This window comes from Neofelis nebulosa, chromosome 2 (genome assembly GCF_028018385.1).
Source record: "Neofelis nebulosa isolate mNeoNeb1 chromosome 2, mNeoNeb1.pri, whole genome shotgun sequence".
NCBI lineage: Eukaryota > Metazoa > Chordata > Mammalia > Carnivora > Felidae > Neofelis > Neofelis nebulosa.
The window spans coordinates 17,142,510-17,161,015 of NC_080783.1; the positions used below are offsets into that span (position 1 = coordinate 17,142,510).

The following is an 18,506-nucleotide window of genomic DNA, read 5'->3' on the forward strand; positions in this document are numbered from 1 at the left end:
AAATGCTTGGTGTCCTTGTCTCTTCCTTTTGCCCAGGACCATGAAGCATGTTATGACCCTAGTACCTCGAACTGAAACCGTAGCAACGGTCTCCTCACCAATGGGACATACACTCATCTGCCGTATTAATCCTAAACACAGCCCCTGTGTAACTTCCCTGTTTGGTAAGTAGATATATAAAACCTTCGCTAATAATTACCTGAAGAAGGAATTCTAAACAATTTTCCTGACGTAGATTTTATCTTGATTCCTCTCTGTATCTCTTTAGCCAAGCAGATAGCTTCATATGCCCGTTTTATACTTTCGCAGTTTTACACACTTGTTAATTTTGTTTTATAATATAATAAATCTGTTCATATAATATCCCCTTTGTCTGGAATGCCCTGGGCCTCGACATGTCCTACATTTCTTTAATTCTGGCTTAAAAGCTTTACCAGGCTTCCCATATTGGGAGCGATTCTAGCCTGCTTTGAGCTGACGTAGCACATTTGTTATTACACTTTTATGAAATGTATTACTTTCTGCCATTCATTAGCAGTATTTATGGGTATATATTATATCCAGTGAGAGTAAAATATATGTCCAAGTCGACGTGCTGAAGTGACTGGACTTACACCTTGTATTAGTGGGTGCTCCGTATGTATATTCTGCTGAAGAAAAATGAATGAGCATTATTTTACCCGGATTAATCAGATCATTTTTCCCCAGCACCCTTGGCCCTGGAGCTTCCACTGCGACTTCCTTCTTGGCTACCAGTGGCCAGAGTGACCCAGGCTGGTACGATTGGCAGATAAATGACACCCTTACATCTATTCTTTGAAAAGAGATTCAAAGCTGTCCTGATATAGGGCTTCAGTTTACGTCCCAGTCATGGACTAACTAACTATGAGTATTCTGTGGTGCTCCACTCGCTTACTCAGAGCCCAGATATGTGAGACTTGTGATTGTAGTGTTTTCATGGCGGAGTTATTTCACCTACAGAAGTGTTTGCCCTTGAAAGGGTTTTGTTGCTATAACAACAAAGGGAAGCCAAAGGAGAGCCAATGGCTAAAGTGTCTCTAGACTCACCTCGGCTCTTCAGGCTGATGTCATTTCTTGGGGTCCTGGAATATGGGTCCCAGTTCCTGGAATTTGGGTCTGTATTCCTGGGGCAGTGAGGTTTTAAATTCCTGTTCCCAGCGGAGGTTTGCCATGAGAAAATATAATAATTAACGTATGTGTTCTTCACTCTGCAAGTTTCCAGAGTTGCGTAAATCAATCAGTGACTTCTGCTGCATTTATTTGGATATCCAAAACAGATTTGATATGTTTTCAAAAAACACTGGACCTCATTTTCAATGTTTCTTATTTGCAGACACGGCTGAGTTCCTAGATTTTAGGGTTCCTACCTCATCTCCTAAATAAAGGCCCAACATAATCTGGAAAATAAAGAAATCAGGTGAATGTATATTTGGAGGCAGAGTCTGGGATTATTCCTTTGCTGAACCGCAAACAATCTGGGTATTAATGCACGCACTACAAAGCTCTTGCCTGGCTGAGTTCCATGCTAAACCCAGCCAGTCTGGCCCACATAGGGCCTGAAAGTCAAGCTTCATTTGCATTGTAAGAATTGTGCAAGACGAATCCCTTGTTAACCAAAATTTATCTGACCTTCAAGGGTACTCATCCCCCGCCCCCCAAAAAGCTTACGAATGTGAGCAACACAATGAGCCAATGCGTCCAAGGGAACTCTCAGGGAAGGAGGCGTAATTGCTTCTCGCACGGGTGAGTCACCAAGCTGATGGAGTGAGGCAGGAGCTTCAGTAAACAGCCACCCCACACACCGAGACCCCTGTCTCCTGCCGCCTCCTCCCTTCCCACCCGTTTCCATCATCTGCACCCTAAGGCTCTGCTGTCTGTGGGAGTCATTTCACCCTTCCTGGGGGAAGCAGATACATCTCTGAGCTATTTTATGTTTCGTTCTCTCTTAATGAACACCACACACATGACTCTCCAATGTGCACGGTGCTCGCAATGCGTGGTTAAGACTTGTGGGAGGGATGGGGCGCCTGGGTGGCGCAGTCGGTTGAGCGTCCGACTTCAGCCAGGTCACGATCTCGCGGTCCGTGAGTTCGAGCCCCGCGTCAGGCTCTGGGCTGATGGCTCGGAGCCTGGAGCCTGTTTCCGATTCTGTGTCTCCCTCTCTCTCTGCCCCTCCCCCGTTCGCGCTCTGTCTCTCTCTGTCCCAAAAATAAATAAATAAAAAATGTTGGAAAAAAAAAAAAAAAAAAAGACTTGTGGGAGGGAGACAACTCAGATGGAGGTAAAGAGATCTGGCACAGAGACCGCACTCAGGGGTTGCCTAGTTTTCTTCTGAGGGGCAGTGTGGTGCGGTCACCTGGAGCCTAAGGTTGTCCCGTGCAAGAACTGGCTAATCTCGCAGATGGCACTTGTACTGTTCCAAGTCTCAAATGTGTCACCCGTAGAAGGGAGTTAGTATTTTCAGGAAAATGGAACACGGACTGCTGTGGTAAGAAGGTAAGGCATCGCCATAATCGAGTTGCTTCTAAAACGCGTCTCCCCCCCCCCCCCCCCCCCCGGCCTTCTTCTTTTTCGTGTTTCAGGTTAAAGTCCCTTTACTCAACACCTGGCCTAAATATGCCACACAGGGAGCACCTAGATTTGGACTTGCATCATCCTAACAGATGTTTTTCTTGGAATCGAGCCATCAATAAAACTTAATTCCTTTCAACAAGTCTTTATTGAGCAACTACAATGTGCTGAGTACCTATTCAATCATTTAAAATGTGGGCTGTCTAAAGGCAGCATTTCATTTTTCTCGGTGGGGAATACCATACAATCTGCAAAACGTTTCCTGCATTAAGAGGGAGCATAAAGGCAGCATTGCTAAGAGGCTTCCTTTCACAGCAAGAGTATGAAAAGAGCCACTGGACCCGTGGGCCACTTTACACGGGCTCAGTCACTTTGGGAAGCCAAGGTCACTTCACTGAGACCATAAGGGACCAAACGCCAAGGCAGCTTTTCAGGATAACCAGTATTTTACTTTCCTGGAGTAAATGCTTAAATGTTTGAAACTTAAATGAGTACGTTGGTAAGGGTGCACCCAAACTTCCTAAATGGAGCTGGTCAGGGCGGGAGAGGGGACAAGTAACAGAAGGAATAATCTATCTTCTCAAGCTCAAAGCTTTTGTCCAACATTAGACCTTAGCAACTATTTGTAGGTAATACACTGATACGGAGTTTATCATGAGAGTGCTTGAAAAGATTTTAGAAGTGATTGGGGAAAAAAAGATCGCATTTATTTCTTGCTTCCGGCCTCCCTTGAATCGCCTCTGCAGGACAGAAATATAACTTCAGTCTTCCAAAACTAAAAGAAACTTAGTGATGACTGCTTCTGAATGGAAGGTGTTCTTTCATATGCACAAAGACAGCGCTTAAAGCATCCATAAAATGGAAATGATGATAATAACCACTCACAGGGTCCTTAAGTGATTCATTTGAAGGAAGAACATGAAGAACTTAAAACCATGCTTGGCATATCACACGTGCTTAATAAATGTTAGCTACTGTTACTTTAGGCAAATGTTTTAAGAAAGTAGTTTCAACATCAGACACCTAGACATTTGGAAATCAAGTACCATTCACCAGACCTGATGTTACTTAGTCCAAATACTCTGTAATGTATGGATCAAACCATAGAACGATATTCAGTAAACTATTTTGCTCCAAGAAACCAAGTGTTTACAAAAGTCCTGTCACCACTCCTGAATTTCTTAATGTCTTTTCTCTTGTCTTTCTTTTTCGCACTCCCCTTTCCCTCCCTTCCTTTCTCTCTCTTCTCCTCTCCTCCTTTCCTCCCAACCCTTCTCCTCCTACTCCTTCCTATCTATCTTCCCTTCCTTCCTTTTTAAGCTGATCCTTTTGTTTTTGGTTCTCCAGACACTTTCCACAAAACCCTCAAATTTGTTTCGAGATAATTCTGATCTGTTAATTTTGATACCCTCGACGTAATTTAACGAAATGGTAAATGTTAGAATGACTACATACAGTTGCCAAGTTATCCTGATTTTCCTTTATCAAATTTTATTTTCAAGATTGTTTGCTAAACAAGTCAAAAAGCAACATGCACTCCGTCAGATTTGAAAACTTTGATGATCTTGTTCCAAAGCTAAAACTCTTTACCTCAGAAATACTTTTACGCATATGTGTTCATTATTGCAGTGATATAATTGTTCCCTTTCTCTGGAGATTATAGATTCATAGTTATTTCTCTGTTTTTAATTAAAAATAAGCCCTTTCATTTATATTATATATGTAAGAATAGTAACTATAAAAAATTCACAGAGCCAATTAGTACAATCACATAGATCAAAAAAGTCCAGATTTTAATAATTTTATCTGCTCCTTTAAAAAAATAAGCACTTGACTTTGAAAAAGAAATGCTATCATTATTTCTCAAAGCATTTGTTCCTTTTCCTCTTATAAAGTTACAAGGTTACGAATTATCATTGAATACAGAATTACATATTTGAAAGGTTCACAAGCAGAATAAGGATTTGAATATACAGCAATTTTTAAATTCCTGTGCAAGACTTTTTTTTAAATGAAATTAATTTTTAGAGACATTTTACATATGTAAATGTGCACATACAGAAAAAAATAACATACTTCTAACGTTTTGCATGGAAAAGGTGAGTGTAACGTGAGACAAGATACTAAGGGAAATCTGGAACAACATCTTGACCCGATGGAGTGCAGACATGATTTACAGTCTGCGAAACACAACTTGCTACTAACCCTCCTTCCTCTTCAGGCTCTGCTGAGTTAGAACAAGGATTCTAAGCTCTCTGCTTGGCCCCTGTGCCCACTAGCCCCTCACTCTCTGACTTTCCTAACATCACTCTCTCCTACACCCTCATTTCCTTTTCTCACCCTCCTTAGAAAGATTTAAAGTTTAAGGCAAGACCAGAGCCATCCAGGTTTCAAAAGTCAGGGATAACATCATCTAGGACTGGCGATATGGTGGTGTCACCTTTCCTGGAGAGCTCTAGGTGGTTTACATATTTCCACAGAGGCTTAATGAGCATATTCCCAAGGGAATGTTTGTTGGAGTACCTCGGAACTTCCAGGTCTGAGAAGAGATATTTCCATGGAGACACCTGACCTTAGGCATACTTTCAGTCAATATGCTCTCATAGGTGTGGCACAAGTGGACTTCAAAGAGGCAGGGTTAGGGCTCCCTGAGAAAAGGAAGCCCAGTTCTTTCTTTGAAGTTCAGAGAGAATTGGATGGCAAATAGGTGAAACTAGTTTTCTGAAGAAAGTATCTTTGCCTCTATGCTTTGTTTCTAGAGGTAGACACTGCAGAAAGAGCCGTATCTACTGGCCTGGTTTGATCAATGAACATTTGATAGCCATCTATGGAAGGCAAAGAATGAGCCAGAGTGTAAGAAGACAGGTGGAAAAAAACTCAGAAGTGTCTTCCAGGAATTTAAACAGTGTAAGAACACAGGTTGCTCCCCTTTGTGTCACCAGAGTAATTCACAGTGCCCAACAGAGTGAGCCCATTATGAAAGGATTGATTGAATGAATGAATGCATGAATGTAGAAAGAAGGTATAATGTAAAAATGGCAGAGAAGTAAAAGTCAATGGCCATGGACGTGAAAATGAGCAGACAGTGAATTATTTATGGAATGAGAGTCCATCAGAACTTGTCTAATGGTGGGAAAAGCTTTTGAGATGAACTTTAAAGTAGGGTTTCAATAGATAAAGGAAGAAGGAAAAGAGGTATTTAGACGAAGGAATATACATGAGTAAAGGTGTAGAAGATTTAAAAGAAGAAGTATGTTGTTTAAAATGATTAGAGCATAGAGTTGGTGGTGAGGAATCGGGCTGGAAGGAGAAATTGGGTCTTGATGGTCCAAGTGCTCGAGTACAGTGTTGATGGATGCGGACATTTTTCTGATGGCAATAGGAGCTAACAAATGCTATTGAGACATTGAGCAAGGAAACTAATGAAGGGCATTGTCATAAACCAAGGCAGAAAAAAATGAGGTCCAGGGTGCCTGGGTGACTCAGTTGCTTAAGTATCCGATTCTTGGTTTTGGCTCAGATCAGGATATGGTACTGGGATTGAGCCCCACCTTGGGTTCCATACTGGGCAAGGAGCCTGGTGAAGATTCTCACTCTCTTTCCCTCTGCTCCCCCACCTGCTCACATGTGTGTATGTGTGTGTGTATGTGTGTGTGTATGTGTGTGTGTGTGCGTGTGTGTCTCAAAAAAAAAAAAGAAAGAAAAGAAAGAAAAAAGAAAAGGAAAGAAAAAAAAAAAAAAGAAAACATGAGGTCCTTGTAGGAAAAGGGTAAAATAAGTAGACAACTTAGCAAAATAATTGATGGCCTTTTAATCGCCTGTTGTGGGAAGGGTAATCATGAGAAGAGAAAGAAAGAAATTCTTGCACAAAGTTTCCAGTCTCAGTGTCTGGGAGGATTATAAGAAAAACATTTTCACACCCTGCTGAGTTATATAAAGATATGGATAATGTATATAATATGTAAATACAATAGATATGATATAATATATAATGTATATTATATAAACTTACATTTTCTGTAATATGTCATACATATTATATAAACATCACACATCAACCACTGAAGGAAATTATCATTATTGATATTTCCCTTTTGGATGTTAAATCTAAGATTCTGAGAGTTTTAACAACTTCCCGGTGACATAGCTGATAAATTTGAGGAATTGCTTTCCAACTCCATTTGACTAAAGATTATGTGAGCTCACCCCCTGGGAGATGACATAAGTAAGATATGAAACCAAGGATGGGGACAACGTTGTGAGAAGGGAAATTATGTGATCAGTATTTTATATGTAGAATATAAATTACCCCTTGTATATTGATATAGAAGTCTCTGGAATACAATTGGAAATATAGTGCAGAAAATCATGAGAGAGACTAGGATGCTATTTATGACTCTTCTGCTAAAAAGGGTGACAGTGAGATCCCTGAGTACTGTTGAACTTGCTTAGGAAGAGAGAATACCTTAAAAAAATTTCTATTGATGCTTTTAATTAAGGAACCAAAGGAAAAGGATAAAATTAAAGAGAAAGAAGCATAATCAGAGAAGTAGGAGATGAAGCAAGAGAGTGTAATGTCAAAAAAGGCAAGAGTATCAAAGAGGGGCCATATGCTTAACTGTGTCAAATGCTACAGGAGGTCAAGTACAATCAAAACTTAAGTGGGATTGCTGAATTTAACAATTACTAGGTCACTGATTAGATTTATGAGTGTTGTTTCTCTGGAATGGTGGAACAGAAGTTGGGTTTCAGTAAGTTATCGAGTAAATGGAAGATGAAGAGTTGGAAAAGGTAAATGAGTACTACTCTTTCAGAGTCAAAATAAAAAATAATACATGAAATATGCTTTTTGAAAAAAATTAAAATACAGATGTACATAAAATACATCTTAAACATCCCCATTCGCCAAGCACTCCATCCCACTTCTCCATGGTTACCAGTCAATGATAGATTGTGAAACCTTCAGGTAGTTTTATGTATTTTTATGCCTATACCTAAATGAACACCCACATATATGTATGTACATATTTAAGTATATGCATAAATACTCTGGATGATGTTTTAGAGGCAGCAGCAGAAAAAAAAAATAAGAACAAAGGGAAAGCACGGGGCTAATATGGCACCGTATGCGTATGTTGGGTTCTCTGAGCGTATATGGATATGTTGAAACCCAAACTCCTAAATCCAAAAAATCTAAGGGAGTTTTATTTTGGTGCTTTTTCCTTGGATTGTGGTTTCTGAGTTTAATTTCCCTTAAAACAGATTTTGATCCATGTTAACCAACCTTTTCTACAGGAGAAGTAGCATCAGGTTATTGGAATTAGACTTTTGAGGAGGTGGATTCTCGTGTTCTGGACTTCAGCCAATGAACTTGGGTCATTCTTGAAAGATAACTGAGGTCGTTCTTGGCCTCAGGGTTACATAAGCCATTGGTATGTATGCAGACAGGTAGCTGGACTGGTTTTCTGAACCACTGAGTAGGGTAGTAACCACAGTCATCGCTACCATTTATTGAATTCTAACTAGGAAACATGTAATTCAGAATATTTATATTGTTTCATATTCAGCGTAACTTTTTAAGCTAGGAATTTTTGTCCACATTTTATAGTGAAGGCAACTGTAGCCTAGAGAATTCAAGCAATTCGTCCAATGCCATTGTGACTAACTGCAGCAAAGCTAAGATTTGAATCATCGTTCAAGTCTGGCTCTGAGCCCCGATTCCTCGTCCTGCACCATCAAAGCTGACCTTTCAAGCTTGTCCTTCCAAACAGGAGAGGATGGAGCTCACATGGCAGAATTCTGCTCAAAGGCAAAATTCTCTCTTTTTGTCCAGTATAGCTCCGGTATATCTCCAGAGATGCAAATGTCTATGGACCTGTGCATATAGACTTTCCCTTCTGGTGCCATCTCCTCACCTCTCCAGCATCTTGTACCCTCTATGAGAGTAGCTTAACAGGCCACCATGCAACCATCAAGAAATGAGACCTTGTAAAGAATCGTGGGAAGTACACAAGCTGTTCTGTTCTCTCTGCAGGGAAGAAGGCACTGAGCCCTGAGAGACTGGAAGGATAAATGGCAGATTGACAAAGCCATCAGGGGAGCTGGGGAGAGGAGACTTGTAAAGAAGCAGGAACACGCATGTGGTCCCAGAATGCAATTAAACATGAACGGCTCTTTTGGAACTGATGCATGGACCGAGATTCTACATAGTAGAATGCCAAGTCCATTTTAGATTTCTGGATACAGATTATAGCACCTAATCAATATCGTGGGAGGAGAAGACTCCAAATGAGCATTTTGACTTACTTAAGCTATTTGAAGTACTGACTGTAGGTAGCCATTCATAGTTTACTGTACTGTTCTCTTTCCTTCATTCAAAACCAAATTCTTTTTTTTCTAAGTTTATTTATTTATTTAGAGAGAGAGAGAGAGAGCACAAGCAGAGGAGGGACAGAGAGAGAGGATCCCAAGCAGGCTCAGTGCTGTCAGCACAGAGCCTGACACAGGGTTTGAACCCACAAACCATGAGATCATGGTCCGAGCTGAAATCAAGAGTTGGATGCTCAACCAGCTGAGCCACCCAGGAACCCCAAAACCAAATTCTTGAAGTGAAAAAAAAAGACAATGCCTAAAAATTTACACTAAGGAGCTGCTATATTTACATAATACATTCTGGATCTGAGATTTTCAAGCTGTTTAATAAAATTGTACTAGGAAGTTTAACATATGTTGGTACACAACTGACTAACATAGTTAGTTCAGGATGCTAGGTAAGAAACATTTTTACTCTTAGTAAATCTTGTCAATGAACCAAAATTTCAGACCCAATTAGGTGCAATTGACATTTGCATTTTAAGAATTTTTCAAAGATTAGAGACATTAAGCCTTACAAGTATATCAAAATGACAACCTTACCCTAACTTAAACCATCTTTCCCATTTGCAATAAAATCTCCATCATCCTGAGCCTAGAAAATGTGTTGAACTCCTAGACTAAACATTCGACAGTTGTATGCACTCAGGAGCTTTATAACTTTTTTTTGGTGCCTTTGTGGAATCATCCTGGAATCAATTTATCTTCATGCTTCAAAGAATACTAATTCAGAAGTACTCCAAATGTTTGGGACTATTTTAAGATTATTTTTCTTCTGGAAGTTTAAATGTAAACTCAAATGAACGCTTTCCCGATAATTTTATACTGTTTTAACTAACTGTTAACGTTCACCTTATGTTCAAACTACAGCTTTCGGGCTTAAATGCATTTTTACCTCTATGATTGTTCTATTTTTGGAAACCTACCTTCGTAATAATATTCATTTTCCAACTCTTTCTCCTCCATGTTACGGTAAGTATGGTCAAGCTGTTAGCTGTAGAATGAATTGAATTTCCCATCGGTTCCCCCTGTAAAAATAAAGACCTGCTTTTGTGTTGTTCTAAAGAGAAACAAAATAAAAAGTGGACCAGGCTTAAAACTTAGGTGTGGCAGAAATATGTTAGGTTTTGATGATGATTTTTTTAACACTAGAACTGTTTCCTGGCTTATATTTTCAGACATGCCCAGCAAATTGTTCTTCCTTGTCTTCTGCAGCATTTGGTACCTCCAGGGTCTTTCTTGTGACTGGTAGTGATAGGCTCACAGCTCTCTCTGGACCATAAGAACGTCTCCCATGACATTTGCACAAGTAACTATGAGTATTTTGCTCCCGTGTTCTCATGTGTTGGGAGGCATTTCCTACCCCAGTGTCTCACAGTGTTTGGCTAACCAGCAATCAGGAGGGTCATTTATCTAATGGATCCAGTTTGAAAACCTTATTTAAAATTTTGAATTATGTAGGATAAATTGGTCTCCCTCTACCATAGCAGTATTTTGAAACCCTTGAAGCTACAGTCACTGAAACTGAGGGATAACTGCCCCTTCCTTCCCTTTTCTCCTCCTTCCCCCTCTCCTTCTTTCTCCTACTTCCCATGAAGTGTTTATTTTGGGAGAGTGAGTACCAACAATGAATTGCAGGGTGAACTAAAGATATTTTTCTTTTGATTGTAATATTTGTTAAAAGTCATAAAGTGGTAAAAATTCTGTTGTGGATCGGTAAAGAGGCCGGTGTTTCTTTGGGATGAAAGGTGAGGATTTTGAAGGAACTGCTTTTTCTTGGACACAGCCAACTGGAGCATTCGCAAGGGTGTCAAAGCAGGGAAAGTGCCAGCCAAAGAACAGTGAAGGTGCTAGAAGAGGGTGTGGGCTACTGGCTTCTTAGAGACTCAAGGGAAGTGACAGCCTGTCTTTGGACTGAAGCTGAGCCAAGTATTAACTTTATTTTCCTTCTCTGCCCCAATACCGCCATAGCCTCCTGGTGGTATCTGGGGCATTCAATAGAGTCAGGGTATATACGTTTAGGTATGTGAGAATCATAGAGGGAAAGAGAGAAAAGATTTAGTTAATAAATTGTTTGTTGAGCCTAGGAAGCAAACTATCTTTAGGCATCACATACCTAGAACTAACTATCCTTGTCATGTACACATGCACACACACACACACACGTATTATATAAAGAATCTAAAAGGAATTGTATTAAGTGGTGTACATTTCAATTTTTACCAACCAATACTGTTTGTATAAGTTGTTTATGTGAAAAACCTTTTACCTCACATTTACTAATACATTAGCATTTATGAGGACATAACTTTTAATATATTCTAGCATATGGACACTCTGTAATGTCTCTAATCCTCTTTTGCTGGCCATGTAGTAGGTTTCTGTTACTTGCGATATTACACAAACCTGCCATGAACATAATTTGACAAAAGAAAGGGTGGTGAACTTGACCCTTAACTTCCATAAGATAAATTTCTAGAAGCAAAATTACTAGATGATGTGAGTTTTCAAATTGCAAAATCACCTTTCCCAAAAAGCTTTCCCCAAAGTTTGTAAAATAACTTAGTTCCCACAAGCATTTTAGAGTTTTTCTTAAACTTCATTTTTAACAATGTGTTAAAACGTGTAACCTAGGCTCACTTGAGATTTGAAAAAGTCTACATATTTTTCAATTTGCGATCATCAGATTTCTAAGCATTTCACTTTTTTGCCATTTGTGTTTATTTTTCTACTATCTGTATCAATATTTCTTATCATATATAAGAACCTTGTTTACAGTAAGACCATTAACACTTCCTGATCATGTACTTTACAATTGTTTTTCAACTTTTAAGTTGCATTTTAAATTTTATTTATGGCATACATCTCTCCAAAATGATTTATGTCTTTATTATTAAATATACCAATACATTTTCCAAGTCCATTTTTAATGTTTCAAAAGATTTCTTAGGTGATATATTTAGAATCTAATTTTCATTATATTTTAAGGAGTTATATATTAGAATGCAATAAATTATTTCCAGAGACCACTCCTTCATGTCCTAAGAAAAAGTGCATACTATCTTCTATGGTCTAAAATTTTAGTTTGCTAATAACAGTATCTGTGAAACCCAGGAAAAAAGCTATCCCTTTGCTTACTGAAAGGTAAACTTCTGGTTCAGGAAGAAATGTCCTCATTCATTTACTAAATACGAGCATAGATTTGTAAATATGAGATGATGTGACACTTCAGTAGAATATGTTAGGGGAATGTGTGTTTTCAGAAGCCCGGTCAGTTAAGAAAAAGTTTTGGGGGACACGCTGAATTGCTGCTGTATAGACCATATGCTTCTCCCTGGAGCCACCTGAACCCTTTTCATGTTTGATGAGATGATGTGTGTGCTGACCAAGCCATGTCTGGGTGGCAGTCCAATCCTCCACAGAAGGGCTAGAAAATTAAACATGATTAAGGATGTAGGGGTCATTTACAAGTAGCTAATGCTAAAACACCCCAGGGCAGAGAGAAGGGAAGGAGAACATTGGGGAACTCAGTCACACTTTGGAAAGGTGCTCATCACAAGAACAGGTGCTTTGCTCTCTCTGCTCCCATCACTCCCTGCCTGCTTCTCTTTTTCACCCACCCTCTCCACTCTTCCCTTTAATATCTGATTCAGACACATTATCCAGAGCTTTATGAGATAGTTGTTTTCCCAACTTATACTGTCATGTAGGACATTATTTTAAAGCCTTATGCTTCATGATAAAGTGGATGCCCCCCAAAAATAAATAACCAGATTTTCACAAGAAAGAAAGGGGACATTAAGGGCCCAGAAGAAACCAACTCTCCATTTGTCACTTTGCCCTAATGTTGCAGGCCAGCTAACTTCTCAACATTCTTGACCTTGAGAAATCCACCAGCCATTAGCCATGTGCCTGAACATGGTGGGGGTCAATGGTGACAAGGAACACAGAGTTCTGTGAGAAGTTTTCTCCCTATTTGGCACTCAACCTGGGGCATACCTGCTTAAAAAGTGAAAAAGAATAAATCAAATGATTCCTTCTAGTTTCTTCAGCTTATACAATTTATGATCCTACTGCATCAATATTAAAATGCTAAGGAAGGCCTGGTTGGCTCAGTGGGTTGAGTGTCCAACTCTTGATTTTCGCTCAGGTCATGATCTCATGGTCATCGGATCAAGGCCTGTGTTGGGCTCCTCACTGAACATGCAGCCTTCTTGAGATTCTCCTTCTCTCTCTCTTTCCCTCTCTCTCTCTCTCCCTGTGTCATTCTCCCGCACTTGTGGTCTCTCTCTCAAAAAAAAAAAAAAAAAAAGAAAGAAAAAGAAAAAGAAAAAAAAAGCTGAATTCCTAAAAAATGTAAAAATTAATGTTTCCTAGTCTTACTTAAATAATAATAATAATAATAATAAAATGCTAAGGAAAAGATATGATCCACTTATGAAAGGAATATCTACTTGGTCATAGAATAATGGCCGCTTTGTATAGGTCATATGAACAAATTCTAATTATACCACATTTGAGCAGATGAATGCCTGATGAATTTAGAACTTGGTCTCTTTGGAATCAAGCTGGCAGTGACAATCACATAAGGCCCCAATGACTCCCTGGAGTCAGGTTGCATCCCTCTGGCTACAACCAGTCAGAATCTATGGCACATTTATTACTCAGTTCCCAAGACCAAGCCATTGGCCAAGGAAATATGTTTCCAGAGGAGGTATGGCATTTTGACACTCAATTGTTTAATAGTAGGGATATTTTGACTTTCCATACCTGGTCTATATAAGGCTTACAACCACAACTATTGCCCTTAGAATGTTATTTTGCTTCATCCAGTTAAGTCACCCTGTCTCTGAGCCCAACCATATTCCTGACAGCTACTTCTTCCAACTCTGGGATGAAGCTCAGGGAAGGACTACATTTCAGAGGGGAGTAAGGATACAGGAGAATGTAAAGATACAAGAGAGTAAAGAAAAGTTGAGGAGTATGGTGAGCATGACGTAAGCTTCAAGGGTGAGCTCAAGCTCAGGTTGTAGTTGACGTCAAGGGTCAAGAGAAGATCTGAAAGGAAGGATCCCAGGATACTTACAATCCCTGCTAAAGCCATACGTCCTGCCCTGTCATTAGTCACCGTGACTTTCACGACTTTGAATTTTTGGTTCAAGTGCTGGTATCATTAATCTCTAGGTTTAGTTATGGAGTCTTGTGCAGATGCATTCAATCTTTGCTAGTGAATCAGATACCTCGACATGCCTTCTGAAATATCATAGAGAACAGAGAATATGAAAGCAACCACCATGTCTTAGTTTTCTTTGGAGTTTTTTTAAATTTTGTTTCTGAGCTGAGTACAAATGAAGTGTAAGTTCTACAGTCCCCCATTCCTCTGAACTGGCTCTCTCCCCCAAAGTTCAATTAAATCCTCCCCGAATGTGATTATTACCAAAACCTAATTTACGCAATCGTTTGCACTATGCAGCACCTTCTTTCTAAGGACCCTTAATTCCTTTGTAAACTCCCTTCCCCCATTAGGAAGTTATGAAATGTTATGTAAATTTACTCAGATTCACCTCAGAATGTGGCTGCCAAAGGATATACTTCAACTTCCATAGTGCTGAAGGGAAATCAATCTTTCTAAATATACCAATGGCATTTGACTAATGAATAAAACTCATATTACCTAACACCCTATTTAAACTATTGTCTCAAATATTCTTTACAGCCTGGTAACCTGAATGTCAAGTTTCGGACCACCGTGTACTGTTTTTTAACACAAAATAGAAACCTGTGGAAAAGTAGAGGTATAACAGATTGGAGTAAAACATTTAAAATGTGTTCTTCTGTTAGTGCTTTTGACTTTCTCTTCCCGTTAATAACTTGTAGCAAGCTCCTTAAAGTTCCCTTGGTGAATTAATGTAAAGTTATTGATTATGGTTAAATGACAGAAAGCACCATTTTAAGGAACGAGAGTAGATTGCTCACCAACCAAACTAGATGAAAACAAGAGAAACAACAAAGCAGTAGGCTTTAGGTTTGTATTATTAATTGTCTTCAGTGTAATGGTAAATATATTATTTAGGTTAAAGCGTGTATTTTCCGTAAACTCTTAGGTGATTTTACACAAAGGAGAAAAAAGTTATGAAACCTGATTTATTTTGACTTGCATTCCCTCATTGCCATTCATTGCACGTAACATATTTTGAGTTCAGCTAGTGATTTTTTTCACCATATAGGAGGATCATGTGATATACGACCCCTTCGATGGACCAGCTTGTAAAGTACATCTTTTGACTTGATAGTTCTCAATTTTTGCCAACTGAAAGCAACTGAAAGCCAACTGAAAGTGACCTCAAAGTTAAGTCTGAATCATTACTTTTTTTAATATTTTGAATGTTTTTTGATTCATTTTTGAGAGAGAGAGAGACAGAGACAGAGTACGAGCGGGAGTGGGGCAGAGAGAGAGGGAGTCACAGAATCTGCAAAGCAGGCTCTAGGTTCTGAGCTGTTAGCCAAGAGCCCGACACGGGGCTCAAACCACAAGCTCATGACCTAAGCCACAGTCAATGCTCAACCAACTGAGCCACACAAGCGCCCCAAGTCTGAAACATTCTTAATGTTTATTAATACAGGCCAACCCAACAAGAAAGGTGGCTTAATAGTTGGTTTGTATTTAATCCTTTTTTCTAAAAACAATGGCTAAAGATTTAAATATATCTTTTATAAAGATTCATGCTGTGTCACAATAATTTCAGATGTCATCGTCTAATATTTCACCTCGTGGCCTGATTCACAGACTATAGAAATGATGACATATGTGTGATGTAATGGTTTAATTGTCTTTCAATGGGAGGAGAGAGAGAATTGAAATGCTGACTTATTTTTAGTTGTTTTAGTGGCAGGGTGCTCCGTGGAAAAGTATTCGCCAATGGTAAGTAAAGAAGTATGTCTTTGGGCGCCTGAGTGGCTCAGTCAGTTGAGAGTTTGACTTGGGCTCAGGTCATGATCTCGTGGTTCATGAGTTGGGGCCCACATCCGGCTTGCTGTTGTCAGCGTGGGGGCCTCTTCAGATCCTATGTCCCCTCTCTTTCTGCCTCTCCCCCCTTGCGCTCTCTCTCTCTCTCTCTCTCTCTCAAATGTAAATAAACCTTAAAAAAAAAAAGGATGATGTCTTATCTCAGGAAATAGCTATTGGAGAAATAAGCTGTTCCTTCTTTATATCTCCAATTAATTGCAAAATAGATGCCTTGTGGTATGTTTGCATTTCCTACAATACTGGCAATGACAAGTGTTTATGAAAGAAGGAGTATATAAAAAATACTCCTTCTATGGTTACAAAGGCCAATAGAACAGGTATACCTGAGCCAAGTTTAAAAAAAAAAAAAAAAAGGAAAGGAAAATAAAAGAAACTGCAGTTCACCTAAGGACTACAAGATTATCCAGGAGACAGGAAATATAGCTGCTGTTAAGACAAACTGAAATTTAACAGTTTCAATGGTGTTCAAACGTAAATATTACACACACACGCACATATTAAAATAACATATATGATGTAGCCAAGACGTTAGAGTAACTTCGCAGTGTAAGAGTAATGATAAAAGTGAGCCTCTACTTTTATCCTAATGCACCTATTTCTTTCCCTCTGTTTCTATGTTGTCTAAACACTGTTCCTACAATGTTATAAAATTTAAACTGTTAGCTCAGTTGCTTCTTATCATCTCGTTTTATGTAGGGCTGCACCAAAATACATATTTAGAACAATGAAACTACTCTTGCATGTAGAACATCCCAGTCTCCAGTCACCCGTAGCAAGGATTTAATTCCTATCTGAATTTTCCCCTTCCATATATTTTATATTTTCTTACCTCAGGCGGCCCTCAATTAAAGTTCACTTGAAACAGGATAGATTCATCTTAATGTTTGAACCAAGTCAGAGATTCTTAGAAGGTAAACTTGAAATCAAAAGTACGCTACTTAAAACCTTCTACCCCAAGCAGAGCACCTTAGACTGTTTCTCTGCCCCTCCCCCACTTGTGCTCTGTCTGTCTCTCTCTCTCTCAAAAATAAACAAAATGTAAAAAAAAAAAAAAAAAAAAAAAAAATTAAAAACTGAATAAAAATTCCAGAAATCAGGGGCGCCTGGGTGGCTCAGTCAGTTAAGGGTCCGACTTCAGCCAGATCTCACAGTTCATGCGTTCAAGCCCCGGCCTTCGGCTCTGTGCTGACAGCTCAGAGCCTGAAGCCTACTTCTGATTCTGTGTCCCCACCCCCCTCTCTACCCCTCCATTAGTCACCCTGTCCCTCTCTCTCTCTCTCAAAAGTAAATAAACATTGAAATAAATAAATAAATAAATAAATAAATAAATAAATAAATAAAATTCCAGAAATCAGATTAAGATAAATATACAAATAACTTTCTGTATGTTATAAATAACCAATTAGAAATAAAACATGAAAAAATCTATTAGCCTCAAATTAAACTACATCTATATGAACTATATATAAAACCTTAAAAAATATATGAAAGATAACGAAATGGGAGAGAAGGGTCATATTCCCAAAGACAAACAGTGGATATTATAAATATTTCAAATCTTTTCAAAATAATGTATAAAATGAATTAAATTTCAACTGAATTTAAATGACACTGGTGGTAAATGACAAGGAAGAGCCAAGATGACATAAGAAAAAATAAAATATAATTTATTTATATAAAGAGATAGGCAATTGCTATCAAGTTGGAAAAGAATAAAGTGGAGGACTTTTCTTAGCAGATATTTTAAAAGTGCAATAATGAAACAAACTATTACAATGGCAAAAATAGATCAACGGATCAATGACCCCGAATGGATAGCCCAGAGAACTTACACACACATTCACACAACACAACACAGTTGTGAATATAACACTATACAACAAACACATATTAGTATATAATAGCTATCTATTATATATGCACTTCATACAGATAATTTATATAGGTGTGAATCTAGGTATAAATAAACTTTTTAAAATGTGAATATTACATGCAAACATGTATGTATGAGAAATTTATATAAACGATATTTAAACTTGGTATATATACAATAGTAAAATGAGAAACACTGGTGAAAAGTGGGCTACTTAAGAGATACTATTGAAAATTAAGTGAGATGAAAATTAAAGCCCAGCGCAGGGTTCGAACATCATTCTCTAGAGAAAATTTTAATTAAATGTAAATAACTAAACCATAAAAATATCACATTTAATCGTGTATTTGTTTCATCTAAATAAAAAAAGTATTTGATAAACATAAAAGAAGTAAAGTGAATTACTAGAGCCAAAAGGATAAATTTGATTTCTTAAGTGTTTATTTATTTTGAAAGACAGAGAGAGAGAGAGAGTGAGAGTGAGTGCATGAGTCGGGGGAAGGGCAGAGAGAGAGAGGAGAGAGAGACAGTCCCAAACAGGCTGCTCAATCTCACCTGAGATCATGACCTGGGTCGAAATCAAGAGTTGGATGCTTAACTGACTGAGCCACTCAGGCGTCCTAAATGTGCTTTTTAAAAAAT

The 18,506-nt window shown here is 38.6% G+C and overlaps 1 long non-coding RNA gene across 1 annotated transcript in view; it reads right to left on the reverse strand.

Annotated features, from left to right (window-relative positions):
• The window catches only part of LOC131492783 (uncharacterized), a 31,888-nt gene extending 30,538 nt beyond the window's left edge, over positions 1–1,350 (reverse strand). Inside the window, exon 1 of the long non-coding RNA XR_009252291.1 lies at positions 1,069–1,350. This is a non-coding gene — a long non-coding RNA (uncharacterized LOC131492783). The remainder of the gene's footprint in view (positions 1–1,068) is intronic.
• Between the last annotated feature and the right edge of the window lie 17,156 nt (positions 1,351–18,506).